The sequence below is a fragment of the Lissotriton vulgaris genome, chromosome 4_1 (assembly GCF_964263255.1).
Source record: "Lissotriton vulgaris chromosome 4_1, aLisVul1.2, whole genome shotgun sequence".
NCBI lineage: Eukaryota > Metazoa > Chordata > Amphibia > Caudata > Salamandridae > Lissotriton > Lissotriton vulgaris.
Window position 1 is genome coordinate 513,719,168 of NC_141691.1, and position 10,901 is coordinate 513,730,068.

A 10,901-nucleotide genomic window follows, 5' to 3' on the forward strand; every position below is an offset into this window, starting at 1 on the left:
TTAAATATGGAAGCAAACATCTTTGCTAAGATTTTAGCAAATCAACTAGACTGTCACATTCCTAACCTCATCCATGATTCCCAAGCAGACTTTGTTAAGAGTAGACTTGCTAGGGACAACATTCACAGGTTCTGTTACATTTTAAAAATAGCAAAACTCTCCTAGTTACCATCTGTGGAAATTGCCCTCAATGTCGAAAAGGCATTTGACAAGGTTTCTTGGCCTTTTTTACATTTGGTTTCATAGTCTCACAACCTTGGCAACTATTTTATTATTATGGTCATGGCTCTTTACGCGCAACCTAAGGCTAATATCATAATTAATGGCACAATGTCCTCCTTTTTTAATCTCCACCAAGGAGCAAGAAAAGGGTGTCCACTTTCACCGATTCTCTTTATTTCATCCATTGATCCTCTTCTCGGCTTGCTTAATCTGAATTTTGTGATTAAAGAGTTTCTATATGGAAAAAAAAAACTTCAAACGCCTGCTTATGCTGACAATGTACTTATTTTTTCAGAAGACATTGCATTAGCGATCCTTTTTTGTTTCTAACGTTATTCATGATTTCTCTGTCGTTTCTGGCTATACAGTTAATAACGAGAAGACAGACATGTTCCCTCTTAATCCTTTGTGTTTCCCTTCACACTTAGGAGATTCAGGTTTTAAATGGCAATCCACGTGAATTAAATATCTGGGGATTTGTTTCTGTAAGGATCTTACAGATACTAATCTCTATAATGAATCAGACATAATAAATAAAGTTAGAGATCTCTTGTCTCCTTGGTATCCTAAATATATTTCTTGGTGGGGTAACCCCAATTACCTTTTTTCGAGGAGATTTATATAGCACAAACTAGACCCGAAGGTATCAGAGCGCTTTACATGATCACCATTACATTACAGACCGATACATTTATTTTTGTTAAGCACAGGGAGATTAAGTGATTTGCCCAAGATCACAGAATGTGGTGCATCGCTGTGGAGACTCAAACCAGGTTCCCAATCTCCGAGGTCAACTGCCCTAGCAGTTGGACCACATTCTCTACCCATTATCAATTTCTTGTCTTCTATGCTCCCTTTAACACATTTCATCATCTTTCTATCATGAAATTGATGTACTCACAGCAAGAGTTTCATGCGATGAGAAGGTTGTAACCTTCCGGGTTGGATCCTATACCAAATATCCTTTCTAGTGCCCTTAAGGAGCAATTTGTTTTTTACCAGAATCTCATTATATACCCCCATGGATTCATATAGACGAGAATTGTGCGCTCCCCTTAGTACTCTTTACCTTCCCAAAGCTTCGAAATTTACAACAGCACATTCTCAATGTATTATGTCAGATACTGTTGGTGCTTTGAAATATCTTGATAGGAAACTTTCGAAACCCATTCTTAAATCAAGAGGGACATCTGTATGGCTTAATCCTAAGCGCGCTGCTGACACTGAACTTCATACCGCTTCTCAGTGGACTGCTAAAGGTATCAGATTAATGAAGGACCTTTATGATACTAATCATGACCCTCTTCCCTTTTCTAGCAAGCAAATACGATCTTAGTAACATGGATTTCTATACCTTATTAAAACTAAAAGTCAAGCTTTCTATGGTCATTCTCTTAACAGATTTGGTTATTGTCTCACGTCTTACTATGTGGTTACTCTCTGGCCATATTGGGTCCAGAATTGATACATTTTTATCTGCTCCACTGCCATCACAACCTTTAAGTGCTTGTACTAAATGGTCTCACCATTGGGAATGTATCTATGTGTAATACAATTGCTCCTTCACTGATCCAATCAAAATTCTTCACAATGAATCACCTACATTGGACTCCTGCTTGTGTACATAAATTGAAATTACAAGATAGTGATCTATGCTGGTATTGTGATTCTGAGCAAGGTACCCATCAACATATGTTCCATTATTAGATTCCTTTTGGGGCCCTGTACAGAAGCACTTGTCTATAATTTTTAATACACTTATAACTTCCCATGATTATGCTGGGTCCATGGGCTGCAGTGTCTCTTTTACCTCTTCATAATACAGATTTGGAGCTATTAGATCTGCTTTTATCCATTACAGTCAAAATGATTCTCTCAGAATGGAAATCTATCCACCTCTTCTCTTATCGTACCTTGTGAGCTTGTGTTTTATATCTTCGTGGAGCTCATGCTTTTATTCAAAGGAAACAATATTCACCTCCAATCGCTTGTAATGTATGGCATTCTTTGAATAATTATATATATATATGGATTTATCTGCTTAGGGTTTAGTAGCTCAAAATCCTTTTAGGTCCCTCTCTTGATTTAATCATTATAGGTGTGGCAGATGTCCCATTGTATGCTCCTCTCTCCTGATATCCTTTTCTCCTCCTTTCCTTCTCTCAGCTTTCCCTTTGCTGATGTGTTTTATTTATCAAGCAATACACATTATGACATGTATGGCTTTACTGTACTGTTAGAATCGGCTGGTCTCTAGTTGGCAGAGGTAAATACTTCTGACAAATAGGGACCCACCTCCTCTAGTCAGGGCAAGGGGATCACACACTCAGATAACCCCTGCTCACCCACTTGGTAGCTTGCAGAGCAGACAGGCTTATCTCAGAGGCAGTGTGTTAAGCATTTATGACCACATAAAATAATAAAGTGAATACACCACAAATGGACACAACACCGAAGGTATTATAAAAATAAGGATGTTTATATCAGGCTTAGCACAAGACCAAATAACGATAAAAATATACCACAATCTCAAGAAATACTCTATGGAAGGAAAAATAATAGTCCAGGTAAAGTTTCTTCTTAGTAAATAGTTCTTTAGTAACAAAGGTAACTCTTCTTCTCTAAAGCACAGTTCTTGGCAACACTGTAACCCCCACTGGAGTCACACGACGTCGAGGCAAAGCTATTCCAAAGGTTCAGCGTTGACCGCGAGGACTGCTATGTCGAGCACGGAGTCGGAACAGACTCCACAAACACAGTACCTGTTACAATGAAGAAAACGATGATCCACGGCATCGAGAAGTATCGGCGTCGAGGCGTCGCCGTCGATCGAGCTTCGGAATCGGGGCGATCGGCAGCGGCGTCGAGAGATGTTCGGCCAGAGCAGCGCTCACGGTGGCAAAGCAGGACACGGCGTCGTTGTCGATGTCGTCGTTGCAAGAGTGAGCAGCGCTCACGGCGTTGATAGGGGCTGCGATGTCGAGGCGATCGGTAGCAGCGTCGCTACTGGCGTCGATCGGGCCAGGGGGCTGGAGTCGTACTCACGATGTCGAGCTGGATTCAGCGGCGTCATGATTGCTGGTTTCTTTAGATGTGCTGGACTCCTACGTTCCAGCAACAGGCAAATTTAGCAGATGGTGAAGCCCTTTAGCCTTGTGACTTCAACAGGAGACTGGCACTCTTCCAGCCCTTGGAGACTTTCTTGGCAAAGCTTGAGAGTACACACTCAGTTCCTCTCTCCTTGTTCCTTGGCAAAAATAAAGAAGCAGCTGCAGATTTCCCTCCAGCAAACAGCACTCTGGCAGAAGGGATAGGCAAGTCCTTGGATCAGCAGGCTTCTTGTCCTTGGTATAGGTTTCCTTGTCCAAAATGATCTAAATTCTTTGGTTCAGGGGTCCTTCTCTTAGACCCCTTTTCTGCTTTGATCCCTTTGTCCATGCAGGGAGATTTCCCCATCTTGGGTTTGTTGTGGGTGTTGCCAGGCCGAGGCACTTGGCCTATTCACTGTGGTGGGCAGGGTCCTCAGCCGCCCGGCAGGAGGTGGAGCCAGCATTGTGTCAGGCATGGCAGGCTATCAGGAACTACTCTTCCCCCAGTCTAAACACAAATGCCTCATTCACCCCACACTGACTCATTCAGACTTCTGGAGCCACCCAGCCCCTGTCACACACACACCAAACCAGCAGAGACCGGTAAATAGTTATACAAGAAACTAGTCACTTTCTAAAAGTGCTAGTTTCAAACTCAGAATCTAAAAACCATCCATCCTGAAGGATGTGTTATCAAATTCTGAGTTCAGGGATACTAAACTCGACTTTCCACCATGCTCTCTGAGTCTGTTAGGATCATATAGTGTAATATTTCCAGCAGCCCAGTCTGGCCTAAGGAGAGCAGGTAGCCTTACTATAGTGAAAAACGAAAATGGCTGTAATTCACTATTAGGACATGCCACACACATCAGGGCTTGTCCTACCTTATGCATACAATGTACCCTGACCTGGGGCCTACCATATGGGTGACTAACATGAAGTTAAGGGAAGGTTTTAGGGACAAGCAAGTAGGTGTATTTGTGCAGTCAGCCTGGCAGAACCAGACTGCACGCAGGTTCTGCAATGACAGATCTTAGACACATTTTACTAGGACGCTTCCGTGGGTGGCACAACCAGTGCTGCAAGCCCACCAGCAGCATTTGTATTTACAAGCCCTGGCACTCCTGGTGCACTATACTAGGTACTGACAGTAAACCAAATAAGCCAAACAGGGAATCCAATTAATGTATTTATTTAACATACGGAGCACTTGCACTGTGGCACTGATCAGCAGTGGCACAGTGCCCAAAGCAATATTTCAGCAAAACATCGTAAACAGAGGAGGCAAACAGACGAAAAATGGAGGAGAGACTCATGCCAATGATGCCAGGTCTAACATGTACCATATGATGATCTTTCAACTGATTTATCTTCATTGAGATTATAATTACTACTTGATGGATTCGTAATACCTGTTATTTGTCATGGTATTTACCTGATCATTTTTAAATGATAACTTATTATTACTTTTATCCCAGTTTAGCTATTGCTTGTCATGTAACCCTTTTTAACTTTTTTAACTCATTATTTATCTACATCAATTTTAGATATTTATGTATCACTGTTGCTTGAAACTATATTTCTCTTTTTCAAATACAATAAAATATTTGAACTAAAAAAAGAGTTGACAGGGAAAGCTGCAGTTTGACTAAAATGACCATGTCCATGATTCAAGGACCAAACCAGCAGGAAAACTAGCACACCTCCCATGGTGGTAGTTGGATCACCAGAGGTGAGATAGAATCTGTAGTGGATTAATTAATAAGACATGATTGACTGCAATAGTTGGTGGCACCAGGCTATGATGTATTTAAACGTTCCTGGGAACCTACTTCCTTTGTGCTTGTCCCCCTTACTAGCTAATCAATTTTAGGCTATTCAGCTAAATCAAAGCTTGTGAAAAAGTCCCTCGGGGATTCTATGGTGGGCTGGTGTTGTCAGTATAAGGAAGAAAAAGGCTAGGCAGGCTCAAAAAAATCGTTTTTCCCATACCGCAGCAATTCTGAATCAGGGAATAAATAAAAACAACTAGAACTACGAGTTCCAACAACATCTGCATGGTAAAAATATAGAGGATTTTAAGTTACGTGGATGATGTGGAAAATGGGGAGGAGGCTGGTTAGGCAAACTAGACCAGAAGCTTACAAGCATGCTCGCTTCAGGGTTGGGTTCACCTGTTCCGGGGCATGTTAGGCAGAGGGATTCCTAAGTCCCAGTTTAGCATGAAGTAGCTACCTGGCAACTTTTCTAATAGTTGTACGGCTTTCTGACTTGAGAGTCCTCACCTTATTCATTCCCTGCACCTTTCATGTTCTTACTCCTCCAACTTTCTTGTTTCTCATGCAGTGGGGTTAGGCAGAACAACTGTTACCTTGTATGATTTGTATTTGTATACCTTCCTGTTATTGAGATTTTGAACTGTGAAATTTGAAGAGAACAAATCTCCCTTACCGAAACCGTGCTCCACTGCAGCAAACCATACCTCTAAATACAATAGCGACAAAAAGGTTTTGTGGTTATCGGCCAAAATTTTCTAATGCAAATCATCAATCCTGTAATTAATGAATTCCATAGTTACTGGGCATTGCCTGGAAACATTAGAATGACTCTAGATGTTGGTGGGAAGCCAAACTCTTCTAATACTTGGAAAAGAATATCAGACACTGGTACACATTATAGAGTATGTGTATTCTGTTGCAGCTAGATCCGGTGATGTCTTCTCAATCCCTAGCACATACCTTAACTTACAATGTATATCTAATATTGTGGGACTATTCATTATGGCCCACCTACATTGTTTTGTTAGACCTTGCAGCCTTTGCATGGGTTTCCCCTGCATTTTTTGTCTTTGACTCTTGTATTTTTACGGCATGATGGACTTCGTTTTACTGGTGTAGATGATTTGGGCACTTTGCCACTGCTGTTTAGTGCCAAAGTGCAAGTGTTCCCTTTGTAAATTGTTACTGTGGATTGGAGTTTCCATCATTGATTTATTTGGTTTACTGTTAGGTCCCTAGTACAGTGCACTGTGTGTGCCCAGGTCCTGTAAACAAGTTGCTGCTAGTGCTCTCGCAAAACTAATTGTGCCACCCACACAAGCTGCTCTACAAGAGTTTTAGGGCTGCCATTGGTGTGCCTGTGTACAGTCTAGTACTGCCATTTCGACCGAGCAAGCGTAACCACTTGTCAGGCCCTAACCTTCCCTTTTCTTACATGCGAGTCACCCCCAAGGTAGGCCCAGATACCCATGTGGGCAGAGTGCAGTGTATACGAAAGGGAGGACATAACCTGATATATGTGACATGTCCTGATAGTGTAATACTGCCAATTTCGTTTTTTTAAATATTTTAAGGCTATCTGTCCCATAGGATAGAATGGGATGTTGGCTCCTAACATTTTGTGAGTATGACTGCCCATGGGAACAAGATGGGAAAATAAAGTTTGATATGTCTGAACTCAGAATGTTAAGATGCATCTTTTAGTGATGGTGATTTTTACACTCTGGGTTTGGAAATACCAATTTTAGAAAGTAGGTATTTTCTTGCCTAAACATCCAGTGTGCCTCTGCTGGGTTGTGTAATGACTTTCTGGCTTTGAAGTGATAGGGCTGGGGATGTGCATTCTGTCCAGACAACCACTTGGGCGTTGAGGCATGTCCTGCATTTCCAGGGTGAGTCAGGGCTGGGCTGAATAGACCTGGGTTGCATTCAGGGTAGAGGGAGAAGGTTTCTTTCACACCTGACTGGGCCTGGTCTCCCTTGGACAATGCTGTCTCCACCTCCTGCCAGGAACCTTCACCAGAGAGGACAGAACTGGTTCTGGGTGGGCAAAGAGCTTCCTTGCCACAAAGCACAAAGGATTTTGTATTATAAAAAGAGAGCCCTGACTTTTAGATCAATTGTGGGAATCAAGAAGAACCTTTGCTAGTGAGAAGAGCTGTAGAAACTGAGGAGGAGTACTGCCCCTTTGCTCTTTGCCATCTATGATTGGCCTGCAGTGGCCGTTTCTGCCAGAGAAAGTACCAGGACTCTGCTGTGTCCTCTGCTTGAGGAAGATCTCCAAGGGCTTGAAGTAGAGCTTGCCCCATGTTCTAAAGTCTCGGGGACACAAGGACTTCACCACCAGCTCCCCTGAACTTCCTTCCTGGGAGTTATGACATGCTAAGAAGTGCCTGCTGCTGCTTTGGACCTCTGAAGGCTGCTTGCCGCATGTAGCCGGAAAAGTAACGCAACTTCGAGGAGGCATCCACGCCTGTTTCTGATGCATCGCCTAAGAAATTAACAGATCATTACAACAATCAATTAAGTCCGAGATCACTCCACCGATTCCGACTCAGGCCCTGCTGTGAGACTGCAAGAATGAACGCATCGTGGGACTGCGCCTGGGGAGCACAACGCAGTGTCATCGCCGCTGCCACATCGAGGACTACCGCATCACCAATCCTCATGCATTTCATCTGGGTGCCATGCCAGCAATATCACAGGGGTCACCGTAACACACACCACAGTAAGAAACCAATGCAACCCCTCCCGTTCAGTAATGAACTGACGTATCACCTCCTCTGTGTGGCAGTAAGGCACCAATATATCACCTCCCCTGAAGTAAAGAACCAACGCATAACTTTCCCTGAGTGTAAGGAACCAACCCATCACCTTCCCTGAGAGTTTTTGTTTGTGTGCGTAACACATACTATCTACTGGGTGTGAATAGTGTTGCATCTACAATTTGCTTTGAACAGAACTATTTGTACCTTTTAAAAGTCATATTGTGGTTACCGTATTGTGATTTGTTGCAGTTTTGGTCATGTTTGGTTTAGATAAAGATTACTCTTTTTTCTAAACTGGTGTGGTGTCCATTTGTTTAGTTTTTCACTGTATAACTTTATATACAGTGGAGAAGTGTGGCTCAGTGGTTAGAGACGGCAGACCCGGAGGCTGAGAGTGGCCGTGGACCAGGGTTCGATTCCTGACGCGGCAGGGTCTCGGGCTCAAAAATTCCACGGACTCGATAATTCTCACGCCGGTGCCTACTCAACTCACGGGGTCACACTCTGCGACTCTGGGCAATAGCTTGCTTAATCTCCACTACGGCCCCTCGCGGCGGGATGCCTGGCTTTCACCTTGTGGATACCCTGCCGGGGTATCTCACAAGGGAATACCAGGACGGGTTCCCTAAGCAAGCGCCCTGAGACCTTCGGGTGATTTGTGCGCTATATAAGTCAAATTACATTACATTTTACATTACATATGTTCACAAATGCTTTACAAACTGCATCTTAGATAAGCCTGTCTGCTCGTGCCAAACTTCCATGTGATTGAGCAAGGATTATTTGGTAAGTGTATGCCCCTTAGCTAGACTAGGAAGAAGGGTCCCTGATTCATTTAAGGTGCAAACCATTGCCAACTTGAGACCTCCATTTCTAACATGTTGTTTACCTGTTAGATGCACTAAGTTGGCTAGTATTCCCTCTCTCTCCTTGAACTGCAATATCAGTTATACTTTCAGTATTGGCCAAAATTTTCCCCAAAAACTGAGTAGATGAGTAGAGTTCCACATAATGTGTGTGGATATGTCCCTTTTCTTTTAACTCAGTCCCATCAGGAATAATCTGATCTTTTATTTTCAATAGAACAGAGATATACCACAGTGGCATATCGGCTATAGAATAGTTTTAGCAACCCCTTCATCTTTTGATCACAAGTTGTATCTTATGTGGAAGTTGGAAAATTTATCAATTCCATCTGTAGTTATCCATATTTATTTTGTGTTTTGCATACCAACGAAGTTGTAAAACTGTACATTTCCATATCTATTTAAGTGATAGACTCACACTCATACTTTGATGTCTGTTGTGCTTTAGCTATTTAAGCTGACAAATATTACATCACAATACATCCACTGGTAAATACTAGCATTATGCCACAAATGTATATTGACACATGCCATTATTTAAGAAAATGTCTCCCTATTTTTTTATTTTCTATGCTGTCCATCTTCTCAGCTGTTGGGCTACAATTCATGAAAGACAGCATGGAGAGTCACCTATAAGCAGCACACTTTTCTGTATTTATCCACTTTTTTTGAATAAATGTAGACAGAAAACATATTGTTTCTGTCTGTATTTATCTGTAAAAATCCGTAAAAACATAAAACCGGGATCCTTATTTATAATCTATCTATTATATGTATATTTTACATCCTTATACTATTCATATGCATTATCTGATGATCATATAACTGTTCTGCGACCACTCGAATCCTCAGGGTTGGTTTGATGCTCAAATAGTTTCCATCTCTAAACCGCCCCAAATCTGCTATGAATACTACGCAGACTAAAGGATGGTCAAGCGAGGGAGATATGGAGAAAGCCAGGAAGGAAAGGATGGGAACAGCGGGGAGGGAGACCTTAGAAGACACAAGAAGAGAGAAAGACAAATAATTACTAATCACCCTAGACTTTCTTCTTCTCGTTAACAATGTACTTTTTGTATGCACTACCACTAACCTGTAAAGGAAAAAATACATAGGCATTCACTTTGGAGTTGTGTATAGGGAGTCTTCCTACTTCCGGAGGCTGAAACAACAATGAGGAATATCAGACAATATTCTACGTACACTAGTATCTCCACTGAAACCATAAGTAAAGCACACTACCTGTCTAATATAGACGAACCCCTTCATTCATACACAACTCCTGTAAAGAAAAGAACAGCATGTATTCAGGAAGAGTTTTTCTTGGGCAAGGCGTCTTCCGTGATAAATAACATGCAACACGATTCACCTTGTAACTGTCTTCTGACAATCTGAGAGTTACGTCACTCCCCAACAAGTAAGGTTTAAGGCAACACGATACCCCTTGTATCTGTCTTCTGACAATTCGAGAGTTACGTCACTCCCCAACAAGTAAGGTATGGAGAAACAATCAATGGAACACAGTTTCCTTAATTCTGAGGATCTTCAATGAAACTTTGTACAGTACTATCCTCCAGGGCCATGTAACACTCCTGGCCCCCAGATACGAACTTAATCGTCCAGCCTTAATATACCATGTGAAGGCTCTTGTACCCTCTCCACATGGAAGCACCACAACAGTTACAGAAAGCTTCAGTTCCAGCAAGCACGATCCCGTGCAAACAATGAAAACGCTGTTTGTTTTGCTCCACAAACAGACGTGATAGGAGCTCCAATAAGTACACAGAGAACGGTGCCGAAGGCACCCTTACCAGCCACCAAACACTCCAGTCCAAACCTCCAGTCGCCAGTGATACAAAATAATCGGCAGCGTCCTGCCCGGTCTTCCTACTGATATGCGCCGCGACCACGTGACCCGGAAGCAATCCGATCACGGTCGCGCATGGCGCTACTGCTTCTGGGGATTGTAGTTCATGACGGGCTGTGCCCACGTAAACCTAGTGCCCCCTAACAGGACATCCCCCTCCCGGAGGGCACAGACAGGCACAAGGCTTACCAGGATGGCGACGGTAGAAGGCAGCCACCAATCTGGGAGCATGCACTCCCGATGCTGGTTCCCATGAGTTCTCCTCCGCGCCATAGCCCTTCCATGCAATCAAATACCATAATCGAGCCCGA